General features: G+C 46.9%; 1 pseudogene; it reads right to left on the bottom strand.

The window, feature by feature from the left end:
• The window catches only part of LOC9267596 (tryptophan--tRNA ligase, cytoplasmic-like), a 28,493-nt pseudogene extending 16,872 nt beyond the window's left edge, over positions 1-11,621 (bottom strand).
• Between the last annotated feature and the right edge of the window lie 3,809 nt (positions 11,622-15,430).

Here is a 15,430-nt window from a genome sequence, read left to right as displayed (position 1 = left end):
TTCTTCATCTTGTACTTGATTTCTTGGCTGTTGTCCTGGAACATCCAAAGGTACAACACTGATACTGGCCTCTGTCTTGTCAACTGGTGGCTGGGGCTGAAATTGAGCATTGACACCTTGTGGTAGTGCACTCATTGGAGTGGGAGCTATTGCAACTTGGGCTATAGGACTGCTTCAGGATGCATGGATGACAATTTGCTGAGGAGCAAGCTTCTGATTGCGCGGAGTTGCATGGACTGACGTGTTGGTAAATATGTTTCTCGGTTTCGAGCACTTGTCGGCGAAATGACCCACTTCTTGACAATTGAAACAACAGATATCTTTCCAGACTCGGCATTTTCTTTTCCCATTTTGATTCCTCTGTCCTGGCATTGGAGTTAGGCTGAAACTGTAGTCTTGTCGAGGATTTGGGTTGCCTTGATGCTTCTGTCTGTTGTAACTGGCGGGTTGGTTGGCCATCTTCTTCATCAGCAGAAAACTGAATTGACAATCTTTTCGTACATGATCAGCTCATTCGCACAAGAAATAAGTAATCCTGCTTGTTGGACACTCGTCGGGTGGATGGTCTTCCTCACAATGAACGCAAGTGGTGACACATGAGCTGGCAAAGTGACCGATTTCTCCACAACGAGAGCATGCCATATGTTCCTTTTTATTCTGGTTGAAACCTTGGAGAGACTTCTCATCTTCAACCCGTGAGGAGACTTGATCTGAATCTTCGCTATCAGACACTCTACCTCCATTAGCTAAAAGATGTTCCGTCAACTATGGTGCACCTCGGAAGAAATTTCTTCTTTGACGTTTTGTCATTCCTGGTGGAGGCCATTCTGTGCCGGTAATGGTCATCTTACGGACCTCATCTTCGGTTCGCATTGGTGCTTTTTTTTTCTGCTAAGGACAGTTCCTTGCATAGTGCCCTTGTTCAACATAGATAAAACAAATGATTCTTGCTTCTTTTGAGTCCACATGTGGCATGGCACGATGGGCTTGTTGGGATGCTGGCGGTGCGCTAACTTGTGGTGTGAGTGATTGGACTGCCTCCAACTGCACTTGAGGTTGCATCTGACTCGGGTCTAGAATTGGCATCTGATGCTGCTGTGGTAGCTCTATAAGCAATTCGTTCTAGTTAATCAGGTGTTAGACCACTGTCACACAACTGGTGTCTGGTGCTTCATTCACTCGGGAGCTTGGGGCACCCTTGTTCTGATTTCTGACCTTACTTCCTTTCTCATTGTCAGCCATCTGTTACAAGGTTTAGAGAGGGGGAAAGAGAAAATTGGAGGAAAGAAAGAGATCAGAAACTAAGGATAGGACCTTAACAGATCTAATCTTTTTCTGTTATGATATATGTTAGGCTTATTCTGCAGGTTGATTACGCAAACAACCTAGCATGGTTACATCACACCCCACTGATGCAAACCATGTGCTACACACACAATCAAGGAAACACACGACTAACAAAACCCTAAAGGGTGGTATAGGTTCTGCGACGGGTTCTCCAAGATCTTCACTCCTGCTTCACATCTGGCTTCACTGCTTCCTTTGCTTCGCTAGTGGATCCTGCAGCCTTCTAGAACTTCGGCAGACCACTAGCGACATCTTCTTCTTCGCAAAGCTGACCATCTAGTACTAGTTGAAAATCCGAAGGAGGAAGAAGAGAGTAAACATTTTGCAAATAGCATTAGGGAAAGGAGGAAAAAGGAACTTTTGCAAATAGTCTTGTTTATAAAATATGTCCTTAGGTTTTATCCACTTGGCTTATCCTACAGTCGAGATGTCTCTGATATTAGCTTGTCGTGCCCGGAAAAATACCTTTTCCAAAACACAAGTGTATTAATCCCCATCCCAGGAAAAGCCGGGGTACACCACACAAACAGGATACAAAAGGCACATCTTTATTATATCGATAATATTTACATTATTACAAAGGCACTTCAGGCCTGACAAACAAAAATAAGCAGCAGCGGACTAGCGGGCCTACGGCTCCATCTTCACAGGCGCTCAACTGGGGTATAAGCCAGGACTCCACCCAGGACTTCTTCTCCAAAGCTTCTCTTACTGAAGAGGGGAAAGATAGAGTAAGAATGAGTACAACCATAGTACTCAGCAAGCCACACCGGGAGATGCATGACTAATGCAAGGGGGTACAAGGGGATAATAATAGGGGTTAGGTTCTGCAGTAAACAGCATTTAAAAGTCACATAGTTGCCCAAAGCTATTTTGTAAACACGATCCTAGAGCTACACAATATTATTAATCAAGGCCGTGAACCCACGCGAACATGCCTTAACCCAAGGCCTACGATGATTCAGACCGAACTGGCAACCAGACCCAGGTCCCAGCTCGTCCCAAGCCAACCCAGGCCAACCATTCCATATTTTAGTTGTTAAGCAAGTTTTAAGAATTAAACCACTAACGTGGGTACATTGCTAGGCTTGCCCATATCCGAGGGTGCGGCTATTCGAATAGATTATACTCTGATCAGAGGTGTACATCTTTACCCACAAGACACATCTTTACTCCGCATTCCACGGCCGTGGAACCCATCATAAAGGATGTGGCATAACCCTTTTACCCATCCTAGCCGTGACAAAAGCACCGACCCAACCCCGCCTATGGCCGGAACCCCCGAGACAGGTAGGCAGGATCGAGCCCTGACTTCGTCCATCTCCATCCGTGTACTCTTGCCAGGACTAGACTGAGCACCGAGTTAAGCCTTACCCATTAGACATGTGGTTAGTACGGTAGTGCTTTGCAACAGAGGCCCGAAGACCGGTCCTTACAGTGGCCGAGGTGCTACTAGCAGAACCATGCACCTCGAGCCCAGCCTCAAACCATTTTGGGAGTTTTGAATAGAGGGGGATGTCACAGCCTGATTTTTTGTTTTAGGATTTATAATTTATTTAATAAATTATTAATAGAATTTATATTAAATGTTCATTAATTTACAAGTGAAGTTAAATGTGGGAAATAAAATTTCCTAAATATAAAGCATGGATGGATTTAATTTTTATTAAATTCTCCAAGGTTAATTATACTCTCTGGAATTTTCTCGGATTTTTCGGAGCTCAATTTCTAATTTTAATAATACAAAGAACAATTCAGTAATTAGTTAATCAATTAATGATCTAATTATAATTATGTTAAGTGCTTTTCTTGTTTAAAAATCCTTAAATTATAAATTGTTGTTTAAAAGGAATTATTAGAAATGATCTTAAAAGCCTAAAAGAGAAGATCTAATTTTAATTTGTTAAATCTCAACATAAAAGTGGGCTAGATAAAATTTTGTTAAATACTTCTCTTGTTTCTATAGTTCCTAGATTTTTCTGGGATCTATTTGAGCCAAGGAAGTATTTTTAATCAATGGAATATCATTTCATGAATAATTTAAATTGAAAAAGGTTTTAAAAGTCCCCTTTTGGCTTTGGGCCGAAAGTCGGCCCAAGTTTCTCCCTCCCTCTCCTCGGCCTGCTTGCGTCCGGCTCAGCTGGCCCAATCCGCCGCGCCCTCCCTCCTCTCTCTCAGCCACGGACAGGTGGGGTCCACCTGTCAGTCGTCTTCAACCTCCGGCCGCTGTTGCAGCCGCGCCGCACTGCTATTGCAGCCGCCGCCTTCGGTCGCCGTTGCTACCATCAGGATCGCGAGGAGGAGCAGCACCTCGTCCACCCCTCCGTTGCTGCCATTTCCCTTCGGAGCGCCGCCGTCACCGCCGACCCGAAGACCGCCGCCGCTTCAACCTCGCCAACGTCGTCATCCGTCGTCGTTTGCCATCATCCAAGCCGCTGGTGAGTTCGCCGAGTCGAGCTCTACCCGTTGGTGTCCTCCGTTTGCGCCGCCTCGCTGCCGTTCGCCGTCGAGCCCGTGGTCTCGAGCCGCCGCCGGCGATGACATCATCGCTGATGTCATTGCTGACGTCATCCATAGCCCGTGGTGGACCGGATCGATCTCGGCCGTCCGTTCGGCTTAGATTAGATCTCGGCCGTTGGTTTCGTAGACCGTCTCTTTGAACCCGGTTTACCGTGGACCGCCTTTGATGACGCAATAAATCCCTTTTTCCTTTCAAAAATAATTCTTTATTGCGTCATAATTCAATTAAAATCCATATAAATGCTTTAATCCAGTTTAATCTTTATAAATTCATAATCATTGTAACTTGGTTTAATGTGGTTCAAGTTGCAAAAGTTGTATAAAATAAACATCTACATATTAAATTATCCATAAATTGAATTAATTTTATTTAATCCTTTTTAAATAGGCTTTAATTAGATTAAATCTTGTAAAATTCATAATTAATTCATATGAAGTCAGAATGAGGCCGTTCAAGTCTCATAATTCATCTAAAATTATGACCTACATGTTTGCTTACTTTATATGTATTGTTTATTTGGTTTTTATTAGTCTTTTTCTTTGTTTTGCGTGTTAGCTTGTCGTTTCCGTCGTTTCGAAGGTTCGCGAGTGCGCCAGAAGTGTTCAAGAAGATTAATTGAAGACATGTTATTGCAAGACAAGTCACACAGATCCCAAACACAATTCCTTTGAGCATGTTGATCCTATAATTAAATTCTCTATTTATTTCAACTGTGCATTTATTTTCGAATGTCACCGTGTGGTGTGAATTATTCCTTTGTATGGCCAATTTGCATTAATTACTCTATTCCTTCATACCTTGGGTTATTATAATTTGACTAGTTGAGCTTTATATATTGGTTCAGCTAGATGTTAAACATTAGCACACAATTGGGATAACTAATGTTTCACTATTACTTAATGATGGATATTTAATGATAGCTCACGATGGTCAATCGTTGGTCAATCGTGATTGGTTAATTAATGTGCCAACTAAAACTTGATAATGGTGGGTTGTGAGCACATGGTTTTGATGGTCGTACTTATGACAATTAAGGACCGGTTCACGAGTTTCGGTTGTGAAACATTACCCGTGCCAACCACAAGCCAGAATGGGCAACGGCTGGACACTTTGTATAACAAGGCTCATTACGGAGCACCAGACTGAGAAGTGGCGGAGATAAGCCCACAAGGGTCGCTGGGGAGTCCATGCCTCTGGTTTTTGAGGGGGTGACTACGATCCAGGAACGGTGCACTGCTTTTGGTTGAGTTATGCGAGGGGTCTTGTCACAACTACACTAATGGTGACATGTTCAGCATGGGCACATGATGATATGGTGACATATTGTGGAGTTGTGTCTTGTGGGTACAGTGGTACACCTCTGGCCAGAGTAAAACTATTCGAATAGCCGTGCCCGTGGTTATGGGCGGGTCGAACAATGTCTTTCTTGATTAGTCCCACACTACTCATTAATAATAATGTGGTAATTGATGGTAATTAATTTAGCTCCTGGTTTGGAATGGTACATTCCTGGTTTGGAGATAGATCTGTGCAGCCGGGTATGGTTGTTCAGGATGGTTGGGCCTGAGCAGCATGGGTGTGCTGTTCAGTGTTGATTAATATTGATGATTAATTACTCTACTGTTTTACAACTCTCAAATGTTTGCTAAATGCTGCTTTTGCAAATGAGCCCTATATTATGCCATCCTTTTGGTATCCTTGTGCACTTGCATATTTGTTGTGTGGCTTGCTGAGTATGTCATATGCTCACCTTGCAATAATCAATCAAACCTCAGTTGAAGACAAGTTGCAAAGGAGAAGACGTATGGTTTATACCCCAGTTGAGCTGCCTGTGGGAGTGGAGCTGGAGCTTCGCTAGACCGTAATTCCGCTGCTGTTTTCTTTTCTTTTGTAATTATGTAAAGTTATTATTATGATGGATTTGTATATTAAATTGTCAGTTTGTGTACCTCGGCTGATTCCTGGACGAGGGTTTTATGCACAAATAAGTTCGGAAATTACTAGTGAATTTCCGGGCGTGACAGGGGAGGTGTGTGTATCAGTTCCATCACAAGCCAACCATTCCATAATGTCCAAATGACATGAGAACTCCCAAAGTCTAAAGTTATAAAACCACCTAATGTTGCCTAATTAATCAGCGAAGCATCTACGTAAGTTCATACTAGTGGAACCATGAATAGAGTACCCACTAGTTGGGGTTTTGTTTTCCTAGGGTGAACGAGGTGATAATAGGAAGTGCTAAATAAAACAGTGATAACGCGGGAATTTAAATAAAATGGTAATGCAATAATTTAAATTAAAATAATTTTAAAAACTGGGATTCAATATGCTCAAGGATGATGAGACTTGCCTTGCTCAGAGAGAACAGCCTTCCGAACCTTCGGTGACGACCGCGAATCACGCTTCCGAAACCTCCGGAATGACAGAAGCTACACGAAGCAAACAAGCAAAGCTACAACCTATAAAGAAGTAATAACAATACATAAGAAGAAAGCACACGGTTCTTTAGGTTATAACAAACATTAGGAGACTTGAACGGGTCGATTCGGGATTCGTATGATAAAGATATGATCATACGAAGTTTAATGCTGTTATATGGAGATTTACGGATTATTATGATTAGGTTTTGCAATTATAAAACATGTGCAAGCGCTAGCCTGGAAAAGACAGGAAGGCTGCGCTGCTGACATGCGGACCCCACATGTCAACCTAATGGACGACGGTAGACCAAGTACACAGAGACGATCCACGGGACGATGGAAGCAGACGCCGTGTGCCAACCGAGGCGAGTGGCAGACAAACGGACTCCACTAGACACCACGCGGGCTGCACACGTGCAAACCACGTGGCTACCGAGTGGACACACAAACACGGTCACCACACGCACCCACGAATGACTACCGACACCGGTACATGGGTACCGGGGTCGACAAACACACAATGGGCATGGGGAGACAACGAAAGGACGAGGACGGGGCAGTGAGAGGACGGATCCTTACTACCACGCGACGAGGCGTGGGAACGACGACGACAAACGGCGCGGCAGAGATGGACAGGAACGACGGAGACGAACGGACGACACTTCTCCGGCGATCCTTGGACGAAGGCAGGACGAGGCCAACTCAGGGCTTGACGATGTGGAGCCGAGGACGAAGACAACGACGAGGCTGCAGCAGACTTGACGAAACGCGGGCGACGAACGAACGCGGCTTGACGGAGGGACGAACGCCACGACGATCGAGAACGACGGGAGGACGACAACCAGAACCGGCGAGGAGGCGACGAGGGCAGCCGGCAGCAGCTGCACGGATGCGAGGACGGCGCGGAACACACCGCTGTGATGACGACGATGGAGGCAGCACCGCGGGACGACAAGCCGGCGAGGATGAACAGTGAAGACGATGACGGACACCGGCGGTGGGGTTCGGATGGAGGGGAGGCGATGCCGAGGACGACGTCGCCGGTTCGCCGCTGCGATGCTGGAGGTGGTGGTGGCGTGGCCGACAGCGCATGGGAGGAGGAAGGGCCGACCGGGGAAATTCCGGCAAGGCGGATGGAGAGGCCGGCGCGGCACGGCGGTGTTCCGGCGAAATACGGGCGACGCCTGGACGGGGAAGATGACGGCGTTCTGGTTCCGGGAGAGGTGGTGGCGACGTCGGCCAGCGCACAGGAGACGCGGCAGAGGCGGCCGGAGGCGGAACAGTGGCGGCAACGCCACTGTTGCCGGCGGGGATGCACTTCCGGAGGTGTTCGCGGGAAACGGAGAGCAGGCCGGGGAAGGGGAGGCGACTACGATGCCGGGGGAGGCGACGGCACGGCTGGCCGGCGTGCTGACGCGGCGGCAGGGGTAGCTGGATTTGGCCGGCGGCGTAGGAGAGAGAGGAGGTCGGCGACGGTGTGGCTAGGGAGGTCGGGAAGGGGGAAAACAGAAGGAGAGGTGGACTAGGGCTCCGTTTTATAGGCAATGGAGGGGAGTGCCGACCACTGGAGGGGACGGGAACGATGCCGGAGAGCGTGGCCGGCGGCATCAATGGCGGTCAAAGAAGAGGGATTAAATCCTGGTGATTGGGGGCGGGATTAAAGGGGAAAAGTTGGGGGAAATAATGAGGAAGGGATGGGGATTCCGTTTTTGCAATTTATTTGGCCGGAACTTGCGCAGTGGAGCGGGATCGAAGGATGGCAGCGCTAGGGTTCGGGAGGGAAAACAATTCTATGCGGTAGCGCCGCACCAAACTTCTCGTGCGGCACTGCGCGAATTGGCGACGCGTGTCCAGCTGCCTCCCGTGCGAGCCACGTCTATCGTGATTTTTGGTGGAGCCGAGCCGACGCCTATCACAACGAGTCCAAGCCGCAGGCCCACACCTTGAAGTCGAACCGTCGCTCTCATCTGCTATAGCGACGACGGCGGCAACTGCTGTTGTTTCTGAAACGGCGGTGGCACACTTGAGTCCCCCCTACAGCGGGCGACGGCGCGTCAGTGCAAGGCCGCGAGGCGTGAGCGGCATGGCTGCATGGCGGCAACCGACACTCCGACAGGCAGGCGGGCAGCCGAGCATCAGAGCGGCCGCGCGAACCGCGAGCAGCAGGCCGGCGGCAGCGTGGAGCCGCGGGAGCACGTGAGCAGGAGTAGCAATGCAGCAGGCTGGCGGCGGCGCGCGCGGGACCGCGCTGCGCGAGAGCAGGAGCAGCCGAGCAGCAGCAGCACCGCAGGAGCAAGCAGGTCTGCAGGGAGCAGCAGCAGAAAAGTCAAGGCATCTTGATCAAGTCGAAACAAAAGACTTGTATAGTCTCCATGGATAGGAGGAGCAGCCATGTTCGAAAAATCTCTATGCATATTATCATCAACGTTTGCATCAAAAGAGACCTTATAAAAAAATGAAATTATTCAGGCCAAGTGCAGCTAAATGAATTATTGAAAGGAAAGCAAGGCCATGCCGCTCGCGCCTCGTGGCCTTGCGCCGATGCGCCGTCGCCCGCTGTAGGGGGACTCAAGCGCGCCGCCGCCGTTTCAGAAGCAGCAGCAGCAGCCGCCGCCGCTGTCGCCATAGCAGATGAGAGCGACGGCTCGGCTCGGCTCCACCATAGTGATAGGCGTCGGCTCGGCTCCACTAAAAATCGCGATAGACGCGCCTCACGCGGGAGGCAGTTGGACACGCGTCGCCAGTTCACGCAGTGCCGCACGAGAAGCTTGGTGCGACGCTGCCGCATAGAATTTTTTTCCGTTCGGGAGAGGGACAGAGAGGAGCGGCCGGCTGGAGGTTGAAGACGACCGGGTGGGTCGACCCACCGGTCAGGCGCAAGGCGTGCACATGCGCCGCGCGTGCAGAGGGGCTCGAAGGAGAGGAGGGAGGCGATTTTTTTTTCATTTTTAAATTTTTTTCTTTTAATATTTACAGAAATAATCTATCGGCGCAAAAAATTACAAAAATAGACCCTGCCGCCCTAGTGGTGGGCGGCAAGCTAACGTGGCAGATGGCGGCTCGACGACGCTGTCTGCCGCCGTCTGCAAAAATTGCATTTAGCCCCTTGCCGCCCTCTGGGGCTAAATGCATTTTTCGCAGCCCTAAAGAGCATTTGGCTCGTACTTTTTTGCATCTGAGCCCCTTGCCGCCCTACCCAGATGAAAAAAGTACCGGCCAAAAAGTACTAGGCCCGGGCTGGCTTTTTTGCATGGGGCCCCCTTGCCGCCCAAACAAAGGGCAGCAAGGGTTTTCGTGCAAAAAACCCTTCCTCTCCCGTCTGCCGTCACCGCCCGTCCCTCCCCCGTTTGCCACGTCAGCTTGCCGCCCTAGTGGAGGGCGGCAGGGTCTATTTTTGTAATTTTTTGCGCCGATGGATTATTTCTGTAAATATTAAAAGAAAAAAATTTAAAAATGAAAAAAAATCGGAGGGAGGCGGCCTGGGGCGGCTGGTCGGCTGGGCCGGGACAGGGCAGGGGCGGCCCAAGCGGAAGAGGAGGGAAGAGATGGGCCGGGAGGAGGAGGGGAGGCCTGGGAGAGAGAGGGGAGGAAAAAGAGAGGGAGGAAAGAGAGACTTCGGCCGTGGGCCGAGAGAGAGAGGAAAGGAACTTTGGGCTGGACTTGGCCCAAAGAAAAAGGAGGATTATTTTTAGTTTCCTTTTTAATAAACTTTCTTAATTGTTGTTGTTGCTTAATAATTATTTTCGATGCTCTGAAAATTCAAGTAAAATTTGAGGGCTCATTTTAGACCAAGGGGAATTTAACAAAAATTCTCCGGGCCACAAAATAATTTTTCTTGTACGCATTTTAATGTTTGCCAATTTCTATTTGAATTTTAATTAATTCTATTATTCCTTTTAGAAAATGATTTTTATTTTGGGATGAATTTATCAGGACGTGACAGTGACGGCTAGGGTTTCTCACGTGATGCAATGCCTCCGCCAGTCACACCCCTCACGAATATATAGGATCCATCACTCGAGCCTCCAAGGCCCGTAGGACTCCTATTCGGATGCCTATCCGAATTAAGCTCATATTGGATCTCCATCCAATCCCCTTATTCCAGCCCATTAAGCGTGCGACCCTGTAGGTTCATGTATATTCAGCTGTAACCCGAAAACTCCTTTTCGGTCCACGTGTCAACAGCGGCCCCTAGCAGAACGTATTGACCCACCAGGCATACATAAAGATCAAATCGGCTGAACCTGTAGTGTATACTTGTATGAACCATTTGACTCACGATATCGATTAAGCTCAAGGCTAGATATGTGCCATCCTCTAATAGCTCAATCATTCACTCGACCTGTTGACAGATTATATAACTTGTGATTGACTCCTCAATCACCTTTGACATGGCCATGCACTTCCATAATCTACAACATCGACGGGCCCAGAGATATCTCTCCATAGGAGGGGCAAATCCCATCTTGATTATTCATATCCCACTACATGTTTCATAGCATACCCAAAAAGTACTTTTATAACTACCCAATTACGGCGTAGCGTTTAGCAGTCCCTAAGTAAGCTGCTTCACATGTTGGGAACCATGATAATCTCAAGTCTAAGGATTCAACACCAACACTAAATGAGATCATTGATGACACAACACATATGGCTCTTGCAGTGTCTCATGTTGGATCTATCCAACAACATGTTCACTAACATGTGTCCACATTATTAATTTGGTATCTCTATACCATGATCCATGAGACATGATCATCAATTAATACATGTGCTGATCATCTAAACATATTTGTTCCACATATGATATTTGATCAGGGATCCTTTAGAAATAGCAACACACAACATAAAGAGTCTCATGAAAGAATCACATATTCATTAACCAATAATGAGTTTATCTATTTCAAGGAACAAAGTCGGATAAGTATGTAAACAGAGTGTGTGATACAATTATCTCTATGATTGCCTCTAGGGCATATCACTAACACCCTCCCTGTGTAGAGGTAAAATTTCTCCCCCGCCTCGTACAGGTCCAGTATCCTCCTCAAATCCCTATCCAACAAACAAAAACCATCTGCAATTCAGTCGCCAACTCCTCCAATTTAGCTGCAGAAGAACACCGGTGAGCGAAGAAGATCCCGCGGCGGAGGAAGCGATGCGGCAGGCGGGAGGTGAGGTGAGCGATGCAGTCGATGAGCGCGGCGTCGAGGCGGTTGCAGCCGAAGCGGTCCACCATTTTTTCGTAGTCGATGGTGCCGCCCTCCCCCCGGAGCGGACACCTCCCATGGCGTCACCGCCTGCTCCACCTCCTTACATGGAGGATCAGCTGCCATGGCCGCCAGCAGATCTATCTCACGAAACTACTCGGCGGCGTTTCGAATCAAACACATCGGCGCGCCCCGCGGAGATATCGAATCGAGCTTTCCCAAAAACAAGAACGACTTGAGCTGCATGAGTGTCGAAACATGAATTCGGCAATAATAAAAGGGGGTAGCGCACGAGACCTAAAAGTGGATGGATGCAGAGACAAGGATTTAGACAGATTCAGGCCCTCACAATGAGAGGTAATACCCTACTCCTGTTTGGGGATTTGAATCTGGCGGGTGTAGTATAGATCTGACGATCATGTGTGCTCATATGCCCCCTAGAGGGCCTCCTGCCTACCTTATATAGGATGCGGGGCAAGATTACAAGATAGAAACCTTAACCAATACGGTATCGATTTCCTAAATCTACTTTACAATATTATCAAACCAGGACTTTAGGCCGTTCCATAATATACAAGGAAACGTAATACTCAAGTCATAATCTGTTACATATTTCATAGATATAAGCTATCCCCTATAACTAGTTGGATAACGATGCCATGTGGGTATGGGGTACCCATAATCTCCACAGTAGCCCCTGAGACCTTCACAGTCGAAAAGATAATCTTCTCTCGAACTAGATTACTCCAAAGCCGAGTGCTTCAATCATCTTTGCCATGGTCTCCCGAGTACTTTTACCAAATCTGAAGATTGTGGAGGGCTAAAAAATAATTGAATGTAAACTTAGGTGCATCGACTAGATGCACCTAATAGGTGTAGCCCTCGACTATGTGATTAGTCGAATAAACTAAACATATAGTCAAGGAGTAAATAATCCAACCAACCGAGCGGTTTTGATAATTGTAGTCAACCAAGTGACTTGATATCAATACATAGCATATGTGGTGTGAATCCCTGAATAATATGATCCGAGTGATATACCGACTGTTTTGTAAAATATGATGCTTGCAACCTAAAGTTGACTACATCATTGAAAATTCACATAGCAAAATAGCTAAAAAGAAGCTTGAATGTTGTGAATAAAGAAATTTCCAAAGTATTGGGCATACACCATGCACACACTGATTTAACAAATGTGCTTGAGTCCCTAAAAGACACATGGTTTCACCACACCTGAAAATATATGGCATATGTGGTATAAAATCCGAGTAAATAAACTCATAAAGGATTTACCAACCGCCTAGAAAATGACCAAAATATATAATCAGCCTAAGCCATAATATTGGTCAATAAAAATGCACACTTACGTGGCAAAAAGTAACGATATTGTATCCAATCAATTGCTTGATAAACCCAAACAGCGCCTTGACTATATAAAAAAGTCAGCGGGACAGCTATGAAAAACTTCACTGTTGGGCACCTTTTAAAATGCATTGTACCAACTCCTAAAAAGTTGAGTAACTGCGGTATAAAATGATTTTAAGGTATTGGGCACTTGATCACGCGCACTTTGGCCTAATCAAAAAGTGTCTAAGTCCTTAAAAGAACGTGATAGGCCACACCTGAACATATGGGCTGCAGACATATTAGGCCTAGGCCTTCGACACCCTTTAAAGGATGACGCATGTAACATGCTCCCGAGTAATAAATCTTCCGGGTGATATAGACCAAGTGTAGCTCATATGAATAGCTTCTGATCTGAGTGATTATCCCTTATGGGATACTCAAAAATAGATATAAAAATTGAATCCCGACTGGCGCAAGTATTCGGTTGATAGCCCTTACGGGGAATAATGATTGGTCCAGTCTTCGAGCATAGAAAATAATTTCAGGACTACGAGTGCATGTTGCCTGTATCTAGAACAAAATCCAACTTGAAGGTATGATCCTTGTGCTTGAGCTCATAAGCCCCTAAGCATATAGCTTATCCTTTTGGAGTAGTTCAAATTGTCCATCGGTGATAGTTGATGCAATCGGCATGGAAGCAAAGAAATCAGTTGGCAACAGTCAGATCAACTAGCAGTGAAGATGAAGGCACCCAGCAATAGCGACAGAGTTTTGTAGCCATGGTGACGAAATAATCAGTCGGAGACAGACGAGACAGATCAACAACGATAGCGAAATCCTCCAATCATGAAAATGCATGAAATAGTCGACGACGACAAATGCAACCGATGGTAATGACGATTGGCAGCAATAGATATGATCAAATATGTTGACGAAGTTGCCCATCAATAGCAGTAGAGTGGGCTATGTTGAAGAGGTTTGACAGGATGTTGATGAAGATGATGATGTTGGTGATCCAGTCAATAGCGGTGTAGCAGCCGATGATAACGATGAGATCCTCTATTGGCAGTTGCGTAGTAGGCCAATCGTGAAGACGAAATAACAAGTCAGTGATGAAAGTCGGTGATGACAAAAGCAACCGACGGTGAGGACGTAGTCATCCCTTAGCAATGGCGGAGACATCAGGGCCGTTGAAGTAGATGTGCAGGTGATGATGTCAGTAACAACAATCCATCAAACTGTTGAGAAGAAATCCATGCTCAAGTATTTTCTTAATGTTGGCATGTGTGCGACGAAGATTGATGCAACGCCTCTTGATTTATGAAGATGGCAGTAGAACTTGGTGCTATAGCTCTTGCAGATGGTTCACTTAGAGGAAAGTATATGCTGTTGTTCAACTCATTGAATCTGATCTGAGTTGATTGGTTGATGACTCCAAACTCCCAGACATGTAAATTTAATCTTGACCTGCCGATGTAATAATTGGAGTCGCTGAAGTAAAATGCCGGCTCTGAAGCGCAGACGGAGATAATAACTCCCAAAGTTGACTCGTTGATTGATTGATTGCTTCATCTTGACAAAAAAAAAACTTGTCAAATTTTGAGTCTTGTATTTGTGTAGCCCCCGACTCTTTGGTTAATTGGAAAGCAATTGATCATAGAGTCGAGAACTGTAGCTTCTCATCGTCGAGTAGCCATCACTTGAGTGAATATATGTATTGAGGATGTCCAGGTATAAATCTTGAATATTGGAACACCACTTGTTGTAGTAAAATATTACGGCATCATATTCTGAGATGTCGAAGCTCCTGTAGACGTCATGGCTGGTAAAGTAGCAAAACTTGCGAAGTAGCAGCAATAAAGTTTGTCGGTGCCGAAGACAATGAAGATGAAGTAGCTCCACCATGGTGACAAAGTTGCATAGCCGTGATGAAGTGAACACGAGTCGGCGGCGACAGAAACGAACCGGTGGCAAAGACATGTAGTTGTGAAGATAGATACTCCGGTCAGCTCCAGAAAAAACCAGTTGGTGTCAAACAAGGCGGCCAGCAATGAAGATGATGACATCCATCAGTAGTGGTTGCAGTATAAAATAGCCGTAGTGGTGAGGGCACTAGTCAGCACCAGACGAGACGACCGGCGATGAAGACGATAAGGCCAATCAACACTAGTAGAATCATGCGGCCATGGAAGTGAAGAAACCAGTCGGCAACAAACGTAGATAGCTTGAGTTGAAGATGATGACGCCTATTAGCGGTGACGGCGACGTGGCCAGCCATGAAGACTATATCATCAATTGGCGTCATACGAGGTGGCCGGTCGGTGAAGACGTAGACGCCCAACAACAGCGGTATAATAGGCCAGCCGTGCAGGCGGAGACACCAGTCGGCGACAGACGTGGCGGCCGATCGGTGAAGACGTGGATGCCCAAAAACGGCGGCATAATAGGCCAGCCGTGTAGGCGGAGACACCAGTCGGCGGCGGTGAAGGCAAGCCGGTCGGTGAAGACGTGAATGCCCATGAACAGTGGTGTGACCAACCAACCGTATAGGCGAGGACACCAGTCGGCGGCGACGGAGGCAGGCCGGT

The sequence above is a fragment of the Oryza sativa genome, chromosome 7 (assembly GCF_034140825.1).
Source record: "Oryza sativa Japonica Group chromosome 7, ASM3414082v1".
Classification (NCBI taxonomy): domain Eukaryota; kingdom Viridiplantae; phylum Streptophyta; class Magnoliopsida; order Poales; family Poaceae; genus Oryza; species Oryza sativa.
Note: the sequence above shows the minus strand (reverse complement) of the source record. Positions and strands in the feature narration are given on the sequence as shown.